Raw genomic sequence first — 11,022 nt, forward strand, 5'->3', positions numbered from 1 at the left:
TAAGGTTAAAGAAAGGCATGTGTTTTAATGCTTGCAATAAACCAAAAATAAGCTCAACAATATCTTGTTTAGAATTCCAAAATCATAATAATCAGTCAAGTTACTGCTATAGTCTACAGATGAATAATCTGGTCATTTATCAAAATCAGCTAGAACAGAAATAAACATAAAAATTAATATGGCAAAAATGAACGCAGCCATTGGGGTAATATAAGGATCACAATATCAATGCTTTTTTCCAAGGAAAGATTTCGAGAGCATATTCCGAAAAGTTTATTTCTTGCTGCAAGTTGAGTAAGGAAAATAGAAGGGATCGGCCAATAATATACAGGGCCAGTAGTAATTAGTTTTCCCACTGAATGTTCGAAACAAAAAAAAAGTAATACAAACATTAAGATCAGCATGAAGACACTGAAGGACTATGAAACAGTTCCACGAATGCCAGATTCACAATCTACCAAAAATTATGCAGTCATCTCATTATTGGCTTAACCAACCTGGCATGTTAAGAAAATGAGCAGTTCGGGTCACCCTTTATTGCACTCTCGTTGAAGACAGAAAAAGCAAATAGAAGCACCTTTTCCAGTGATTAAAACAACACAAGGACGAGTGACCTCATGCATCATACCCCTCCTGTGACATGGCTCAGATCACCTGCAGCTGAAATCCCATTTCCACTGCCAAGGCCTCGTGAGGAAGAATCCTTGCCTCCACTAATCAGAAAGCCGATGACTGGTGCATCTTTCTACAACATTTCCATCCTCTTTTTCAACGATTAAGTTCATTTTAGAAGGTTACACTTGTAGCAGTAGACTCATCATCAGCTAGCATCTGCTATTTTCATGCTTATAATACATGAAACCTTTTTACCAGCCAGAAAAATTTTTATATTCTACACTTTTGACCTCTACTTTCCTCTTCTTGCTCGAGTCATCTGTTCCCACACCATTTCCAGCTGTGCTGTCAGTTCCACTAGGCCTTGCTTTCAGGTACTTGCCCACTCCGCCACCCACACCAAAAGAACCAGTAACTCCGGTGCCTGGGTTGCTAAACCATGCACCCACCTTATCCTGAAAAGTATACAATTTGACCAGCCAAATCATAAACCTACGGCAGGAAATAAACATTATTCCTCAAAAAGATATGAGATATGGAAATTACCCTATCATCATCAGTAGCTTTCTTCTCCTCTTCTGCCTGATGTCCCTCTTCATCTGGTTCTGTGTAAGGATTCACGAAACTGAGGCACCTGTTATCTTTATCTCCTCCTGGATCAGAACAACGCACCATTTAACTGAGCAGGATATCAAAAAGTACAACAATGGGCTGAGACTTGAGAAAGAAAGAGGTAAAATTCAACATAGTTCCACAGGACTCGTGATAGAAAGACAAAGAAAATGCAAAAGCTACAATCGCATTTCCTATCCACAGACTGCTTGAGCACTTCAATGGGTTGCAGGGAGTCTGGCTGTGTTCAGAAAAGATTTCTTTTCTCTTGTTATGATGGATGGATAAATTTACAATGCCAATTCTATAGCATACAAAACCAAAAGCAATTATATCATAAGAATCTATTCTCATTTGCATATAAAAACATCAGATTCAGATGTAGATTTGGAAATAAAAGTCAAAAAAGATAGGAAGAAGTAAGAAGACCTACATAGAACATGTGATAAATCATCTTGAAAGGTTACTCATGTTAATGGAGAATTCAACCCGAAGTCCCGTGAACAGCAACTCAAAAGCCGAACCAATAGATAGCATAAGGTTTATCATGGGAATGATAAAATATTTTTAAACTTAACTGAATGTGCAACTACTTGCATCCTATTGCAGCTAGTAGTTTTCTAAGAAGCATGAAAACTTCCGCAAAACAACTCTTATTAACTTGCACAATGTCCATGTTTTAAACAATTACATGCACCTATAAGTCAGTGGGTATGTCACAGCAAAATCGCCATGTAAGAACATCACTTTCTTCTGAGAAAGATTTTCATGCCATTATAGTCATCCAAAATTTCCAAAATACCTTCTTACTATGTTATATGTTACATGAACACTGAAAAAAAAACATTCTAGAAAGACACATCTACAGTAATTCTCAATTTGGTGCAAACTAACAAGCATTTGTTACTGACGTCGGAACTAAGTCAAATGTGAGATGATACGGCCAATATCTAGGAAGTAAATATTCATAGATGAAGAATAATATATTGAAGTTGAAAATTGATACTCTATTACTCACTTGTGTGACATCTTGCAGTGAAATTCACAAAATATTGAATAAATTCAGACACCTCAATTCTAAAGAGAAAAAGATGCATATGCAATGTTTGAGAGTAGGTTGAGTGTGTTGCACCCCTGACAGATACATTAAATAATGGAAAGAGTAACTTCAAATAATAGATAACAGAAAAATAAATTATAGATTTTAATGAATATTCAAGGAAATAAATTATAGATTTCCTCTGGACGTCCGCAGTAGACATACCCCCTCCATTGTACTTTTTTACTTTTTCTTGATTTGGCAGGATATACTCACGTTAGAGCTATATGAATTGCCTTTTTCAACCAAAAAAAAAAAAAAAGGAAAGAAAAACAAAACAAACTAGAAAGTTGAAGAATGTTACTCACCAAGGGCGGTCATCATCGTCAACAGGAACCTTCTCCATTGCTCCAAGAGTGGTCAAACCACCAACAACCATACCAAATATTGTATGTTTAAAGTTCAGATGATTTGCAGACTTGTAAAGAATAAAAAACTGGGAACCATTGGTATGGGGACCACTGTTTGCCATGCTAACAACACCCCTTCCTGAATGCAGCAATTTTGAATTTAGCTCATCCTTGAAAGGTTTACCCCAAAATGGACTGCCCTCCTTTCCCTGTGCCAGTGGGGGTCCACCCTTGAATCATGAAGTTCCTACACAACATGAACCATTAGCCTCCTTTGTGGCATACATTAGAAGAAAAAGGAAAAGAAATTTGCGAGTCATCGATCATACCTAATGTTTCGATGGAAAGCAACACCATTATAATAACCATTTTCACAGAGCGTGATGAAGTTTTCGCACGTCCGTGGAGTTAAATCACAATGCAGTTCCAGATTCAAGTCTCCGTGGGTTGTATGCAATTGAACATATCCTTTCTTTTTCGGATTCTTTTCAACTTTGACATATTCGAATTCGTTTTCTGTCACAGGATCATAAGCAGTAGATGTGAAAGAACGTGAAGCAGCCCCTGTAGTAAAACGGCTTTTTACCTGAAATTTACCAACTCTATAAATTTTATGGGAAAATTAAAGTGAGGAATGCAACAGAGGTTCCAATAAAGTTGCCTTAGAAAGAAAAAAGGAGAAGCAGACGTACAAGTTTTGCATTTACAGGTGTTCTTTCACCTGCCATGTGTAGAGCAATCTGAGCTGCAGTCTTATTGCCAGATGATGCTTTGGCTGCTGCTGCACTTCTTCCATGAACTGCAGCAGATGCTGCATCTACAATACTGAATCCTTGAGTGGATTTAGACTCTCCATTTGCACTGGACTTGGAGTCCTCTTTGACACGAGTTTCTTGCAGCTAAAATAGCAGCAAGTGCAGCAGCTCTTCATTCTGTGCTTTGCTCCCACCTCCACCATGAAGTGCAGCTAGCTTTCCCTTCTCAGTCCCAAGCTCCTGCAGCATTTGCTTGATATCACCAGATATATTTATATTATATAATGGATCTTCTTTCATTCTCCTCAAGTCTGACAAAAGAAAGATATGAATGAAAAAATCTATCTCAATTTCCTGAAAACAAAGATTCAGAAGTCACAAGAACAATGTAAATTTAGATCCACACCTTCATCATCAAGTTCAAGACTGTTTTTAACATGATCAAATTCCAATAGTGCCTTGCTATCAAGTGCATTTGGATTCTGGAAAAGCACAAGCAGAAAACTGTTAACAGTTGATCCAGTTATAAGCATGGTGGAAGAAGAGAACATATGCTTTCTAACCAATTACCTGAATTGTTATCAAGTCATCTTTAGTGAAAGGCTCATCTGTAAGTAACTCTTTCCAATTTTGGTTTTCAACAGTTTAGTTCTTTAATAGCCTGCATCTTGAAGGCGAGCAGTGAGATAAACTTGTTAAAGCAATATGTCAAAAACATCCCTGTCTAAAAACAACTTACCTCAAAAGAAAATACATTTCCTGTAGTTTTCACAGCAACTATATGAGTAAATTCCGTAAAAACTTTGTTCAAAACAGGACAATGGTACTCCCCTGCGATTAAGAGAAGGGACAACAACAGTCATAAAACAGCATCACCCAAAATCCATGGTTATACAAATGCACAAGGAATCTGATTTATACAAAATCAGTACAAAAGGAATGTTTAAGTCACTAAAAAGGAGCTTTCATGAGAACTATGATGCAATTTATGAATTCATGATTACTATTTTTGATGCAAAATCAAGTTGTTCGAAGAGGTCCTCATGTAATCACACAAGAGGGTGCACCACTCTATCTATAGCATAGTTTTGGAGTACCATAGGAAATAGGTCATAATAGGATTAAAGTAGAATAAAGTTAAGGTTTATATCTATGGCAAAGTTTAGAAGAGCCATAGGATCTAATTCTGAAACTAGTTTGAGTTTCACATATGGTTTGAGTGGGTTGGAATAAGAAAAGATCGCTTTATCTATATAGGGGTTGAGACCTTTCCAGTGGAAGTTATTTGAAAGGTTAGTTACTATGGATTCTAAACCCCTTCTCTCCTCTCTTATTCATCTGATATCTTTTCCTATTCTACAATCTAAACACAAAAGATCATCCCATCCCCTTTCTGAACATTTCCTTGGAGCAAACTGCATTAATTGTTACCAAAGCATAAAAATTACTTCATAACAATAGAAAGCAAACTGTAAAGGAAGAATGAAATCTAATGCTTGCACATGTCACGTCCCACTGTATACGATGCATAAATTACAAATAAAATTTCCAGCCCCAAGCCATTTTGACCTTTGACTTTAGTTTTAGATAATAATTCCACCAATGTATAATACCTTTCTACATAGCTGGTCCCAAGCCCGGATAAAGGAGGGGGGTTGCTGTAGGTTGACGACTAGCATAAAACTATAGGTCACATACTATGAACATGAATTCAAAAGAGAAATTTTATGATACATGTAAAAAGAATAAAGAGGGATAGAGATAATTCCCACTGATACCTAATCGATAACGAACCTGAATGGATTCTTTAGGTCCAATTCCATCCATTTTTGTTAAGGCAATTCTGACTTGTTCATCGAGAACTGATCTAGCTCCTGAGATATATGACATTCTTTATCCTTATCCTTGTCTTGGTCTTCTCGGCTGGAATCTACAATGGTTCTCTCCCTCTACTCCCGAACCAAAGACTATATCACTCAAGCGCCAGCAATTTCTCTTGACTATCAAGATCAAAGATCACCCTACCGAAAATCATATGGGACGAAATAGTACTTGATATCTCAACATCGAGTATGGCCCTAAACCAAGCACAATGGAGGAAAAGGATTCATGTAAGCAACCCTAAACTAGTTTGGGGTTAATGCCTAGTTGAGTTGAATTATGCCAGCTTAGTTTCGATCATCTTGACCATCCAAATCAAATCCCACATTCATCCTGCTTCATATATTTATGCAGAACCTAATATTCCTCATCCGAATCTCAAACTACCTCGAGTTTCCTAGATTCCTCTAATTACTTCTTCTCCCTCTTCCATGTCTCTGATTCCTTACACATGGTGGCCCTTATCCCCTTTACATAAGCAGTCGCTCAAGAATGTTCCAATTTGATTCTTGCTAATACATCTTTGAGCACATGGATACCAAGGAGTTCTCAAACTTCATAGTTATTGCTTGTGATGAGTAATCATATGTTTCTATATGAATGTGGAAGAAAACATAAACATGGATAAGATGTCTTTGTACTTATGATGAAGTTGAACGTGCAAGGTTTTATGGTGAATGAAAGTAACCTATTGATCACCAAGTATATAAAATAAATCATCTGAAGCCATGAAGTAAAAGTATAGAATACAAAGATCTCATAAATCTTGCATTGTTCAGATATCAGTTATTATTAGTCAAGGGGAAAAAACATGGGCAAATTGAAGTACCCAATATATATTGAAACCACAAAATTTGCATCAGATGCCTATGGCTTGTGAGAATTTTAAAAATAAATAAACCGCTTCACAAGGTAAGGACTCCAGACCTTGATACTTTGAGCATCTGCACTCTTTTATTTTTAAACAAATTTATTGGAAATGAATCCAAATGCCAGCAATAACAATGTTTGATAAATAAATTGAGTCACAAGGAATGGCTCAAATGACCTTAATAGTTTGAATGCCTGGGAATCCCTTCTTTTTGTTCATCAGGGAAATTTATGGAAAGAAATCCAAATGTAAACATGTAGAAGTTATTGTCATCACTCAAAAGAAAACTTGAAAGAAAACCAAAGGTAAGATTATTTTCAATAAAAAAGGAAGATATGAAATAAAAAACATTATAACAAAGGATTCAAAATAAAATAAAGGGCACCCGAAGGTTTTTCCTTCCTTTCCTTAACCAATTTGCAAACCCCTTCCTTCACATTGTGTGAAGTCAGAAAATTATCAAGAGTTTGAGTACGAGCGTTTTCCAAGCTCATTACCAACCTCTCAAAAATTCTCCATTCTGTTATATACTTATCATTCTATTAAATAATCCATATATTCTCTATAGCTCTAACTCAAGAAAATACAAGAATTTCTGTACTTCATGTTCTTATTGATTGCATATTTTTAATTGAATATTTTTGTTTCTAACATCTTTTCTAGGACTTTTTGCTTATATGTGTGGTGTATATATGTAGCCCTGCACATATGGCTTATTGCATATTTGTCCTTCAAAAAATCACTACAACCATATATACCTCACATTTTACCATGTTTTTGCAATGTTGCCCATCTCATTAAATTTTTTTAGTACCAACATTTAAATAAATAGCTAGTTTAAGTATAAATGACTCTATTACCTTTTGAGTTAATATCCTTTGAAAAATTTTCAACCTTTGTTTATCTTGTGGAGAGATGTACCTGTGCATCAGCTTTTTAGGGTACTCATGCCAAATGGTAATAAAGGCATTTGTAGACTTAAATAGCTAGTTATTGACAAAAACAGTCAATCTAAGAAGAGGGAAATTGCCTAAAGTAGGGTGTAATCAAGAGTATATATGTGAATAAAGATTTTCAAGGAGCAAATATCAAATAAGTTATATTTTGCAGAGTATATATGCCAAAATACCCTTTTTTCCGACATGCTAATGTGTTTATCCAAATTTATTAATAGAAGTAACACCCACTAAATGAATTTTTATGACCATATATTTTCGATACATAGATGCTTTCTTTGAGCCATGTCAAATTAAAATCTGATTATTCCCCAAAAGAAATCACGAGATTATTCCTCACCATAAGGTTATCGGCCAAGAGTATGTGGCCACATATCTATAAATGAGAATTTTCAGAGAAGACACAGTCGTATTCAATTTTGGATGTTGAACTTCCATTAATTTGTTAGGGAGTCATTTTATGTATTCATCATACTCCGTGTTCTGAATGAATAAAACTTTAGTATTTGCCACATGCACTGCACATGAAAGTGTGGGTGGCAGTGTGATTTGGGATGTGTGCACATAGGCCTATTTTAATTTTAAAGAAGTAAAGAAGGTACCATTATGGAGATGCACCTTCAAGAAAGCCACATCTCAAGGAAAGAAAAAAGTGTTCCAATGTATTTCATTTTTATTAGGAATTCAATTGCACACATGGATAAGGCATTAGAGTCAATCCACTTAAATTTGAAATATTTTTTTCTTTTCCTATTTTGAGACTCCTTTCTGAGGCATTAACTCTGACCATACCTTGGATGATCAGTAAATTTATTTTCGCAGATTTTCTCTCTTTAAGAAGGAATTTTCCTTCTTCTTTGTTGACCATTGAATGACCTACAATTATTTGAGAGTTCTGTCCATATGTATAAAGAGATAATAGATGATCTTGCTCTTCAAAATGTGGTTGTTAATTGCAAGCGCTGCCAAGTGCCTACTTAAGATATGACCTCCCCAAAGGGATGGATTAAAGCAAAAGCTTCTTAGCCAACTGTCAAATTATGGTTACAATTACACGAGAGCCACCCAAACATTCAATTTCTAACCTGTGATAGTAAAACAAGCCTTGAAAATACAAAAGTCTCGGATTTACAAAGTTTTTTTTTTTTTTTTACATTACAATGAATGTTTGTCATCCTTCCTTTATTTGTGAAGACTAAAGAGCAAACAGGGTGAATAGGCAAACTTTTCCAAGCTGTGTAAACCTTAACTTGACAAATAGGCAAAGTGTTAGAGACAGCAGCAGTTAATATGTGCTTTCTAGGAATTGATGATTAACAACTCTAACAAAATAATATCTTGGGCAAACAGAAAACATTTTCAGTTTATGACATTTTTTTAATCTACCACGCTTGGTCTTGTTCCACTATTAAGATCACCAACATTGAGTGGTAGACCACCAAATTGCATGGGTATGCTCACCATCATATGTAGCTCACTATGATCCTGATACCTTTGTTCCCAATTATATGGCGTGGCATCTAAATACAATCCATACTTATGATACCAATACATACATACATACATACATACATACATACATACATACATACATATATATATATACATATATATATATATATACACACACACACACATATATATATATATATACACATATATATAATATACCACACACATATATATAATATACACAATATATATATATATATACACATATATAATATATACATATATATATATATATATAAAATAAACATTTATAAACTTGGCAACCTTGCCTAGTCTGCAGATAAAAAAAAATAAATATATAAAAACTAAATACCCTGACTTATTTATCACTGAATACTAGAAACTGTATTATCCTAAAAAAAACTCTTATATGCTGCAAATTAGCATTACTAAAATACTATTGATGAGGGGAAAACCCACTTGAAGAAAAATTTTCATTCCGTCCTAGATAAATTAACAGGAATTTACCATCAGAATTCTTGTGGAACGTGAGGGGAATGAGATGTTCTTGCTTGAGAGGAGCTCCGGTGACCGGATGCTTGCCGTATTTCTTAATATAAGGAAGTATATTCCTGCACCGAACATTCAAATGAAAATCGAAAGTATTTTTCGCCGATTAAAAACAATGAATTTGATAACTCCAACAATCTAGACAACAAAAAAAAAATTGCAATTTTCTGAAGATACTAACATTATATCGAATACACTCCATCAGCCGTGCACACAGGGTCTTCAAATGGCGTAAAAGTAAGCCTACAATTCATCAAAATAAAGAAAAAAAAATCCCAACGTAAGGAGAAAATTAAGAAAAAGAGCGGAAAACAAATGAAGGCCTCAAAATTCGAGAACAATTAGGGAATTCTCGGGTTTTAGGAGGAAACTTACGAACAGCAGTAGAAAGGCAAGCGCTTGAAGGGCGTGGACGTCTCCTTGGATTTGGCGCCGCCCCACTCGGTCGCCCACTCCGTCTTCGTGATGAACATCCGATCCTTGCTGTGCTGCTTCTTCCCCATCTCGACTTCAATATGGTGCCTCCGAAGAGAACGAGGAGATAAACCTAGGTTTCTACTAGTTCTCGGTTCCTCTTTTCCAGAGCTAGGTTTCCTCCACTTCGCCATGGATTTGGGATTTTGATGGAGCTCCGAGAATTTCTGTTTACAGTGACTCGCGGAGAACCATACGAAACGTAAGTATGATACTCGATTCGTACGTTAAAAGTCGTGTCCAATCGAGACCGTTTATTAATTGGAGTTTCTAGCCAATTTAGTGAAAAAAAAAAGCATAGTGAGAGGCATCGTACCGCTACGACTAAAGTGCCGAGTTCCGACTTCCCATCACCCCCGCAGGCAAAACAAGGAGTTCACTGTAAAAGCTTGGTTTTTTTGGTTATTTAAGATTTCCATTCTCCTGAGATCCATCAAAAAATGCGGCTTGAGTTTTCTTGATTTTAAACTATGTTCTCGAGGTTCTTAGCCAGAAAGAGTCACCGGAAAGCCTAAAGCTTCATCCGAAATAAAGCACGTCTATTTCGGCCATGATTAGCCACCATCGGCCATCAAGTTTGGCCAGAGTTACAGCCACCTGAGGCTACCGCCAGGTGGGCAATTGGGACATCGTGGCTACCTGTTATCGGTGAAGGAAAAAAAAAGAAGAGAAAGGATTATTCCCTCTTCTCTATTTTCTCTCTTTCTCTTCTCTCTCTCTTCCTCTCTCCATTTTCTCTTTCTAGAATATTTATGGAACTAGTATCGGATCCTGTCGACCAGATCTACGAATCCAATTTGACCCTTGCAAAGGCCCTGATCCGCCCTGGTGCCTAGGCCACCTACTGGACCGATCACCTCAGCTCTGTTGAATGTTTCTGAAACTTCCATTGATGAACCATGTTGATTGATCTTGGCCTGATTGAGTCCGATTCATTGAGCGAAATATCTAGACCTACCCACACGAAACTACCGTACGCTCAGTCAAGTCTTCTCGAATTATTTATTTAAAATTATTACTTAAAAATTAATTTTATTGTTAATATTTCAAATAGGTCTAGCGAAGTCACCTAACGAAGTCTGATAATATAAGACAAAAGAGGTATGTAAATCTTATACTATTTACTAATTTTTGAACTTGTAAGTAACCTGACACTCCTTATTAATTTGCAAATTTTCATATATTTTTTGTACTTATAATATTAAATGTTGACGATATCATATTTTTTAAAAAATTAAAAATCAAGCATATGATATTTTGAAACTTATATCACTGCAAGAAAAAGAGGCATTAGCGATGCTTTTAAGGTCTTTACGGACGCTTGTAAGTGTCAGTAAAGAGCTTGCCGACGCTTTCTAAAGCGTCGCCTATGTAAGAGTAGAAAAAT

General features: G+C 35.8%; 1 pseudogene; it reads right to left on the reverse strand.

The window, feature by feature from the left end:
* Nucleotides 1–215: 215 nt before the first annotated feature.
* LOC120107863 lies at nt 216–9,745 on the reverse strand (annotated as a pseudogene).
* Between the last annotated feature and the right edge of the window lie 1,277 nt (nt 9,746–11,022).

Source organism: Phoenix dactylifera, unplaced genomic scaffold (genome assembly GCF_009389715.1).
Source record: "Phoenix dactylifera cultivar Barhee BC4 unplaced genomic scaffold, palm_55x_up_171113_PBpolish2nd_filt_p 001050F, whole genome shotgun sequence".
Lineage (NCBI taxonomy): Eukaryota > Viridiplantae > Streptophyta > Magnoliopsida > Arecales > Arecaceae > Phoenix > Phoenix dactylifera.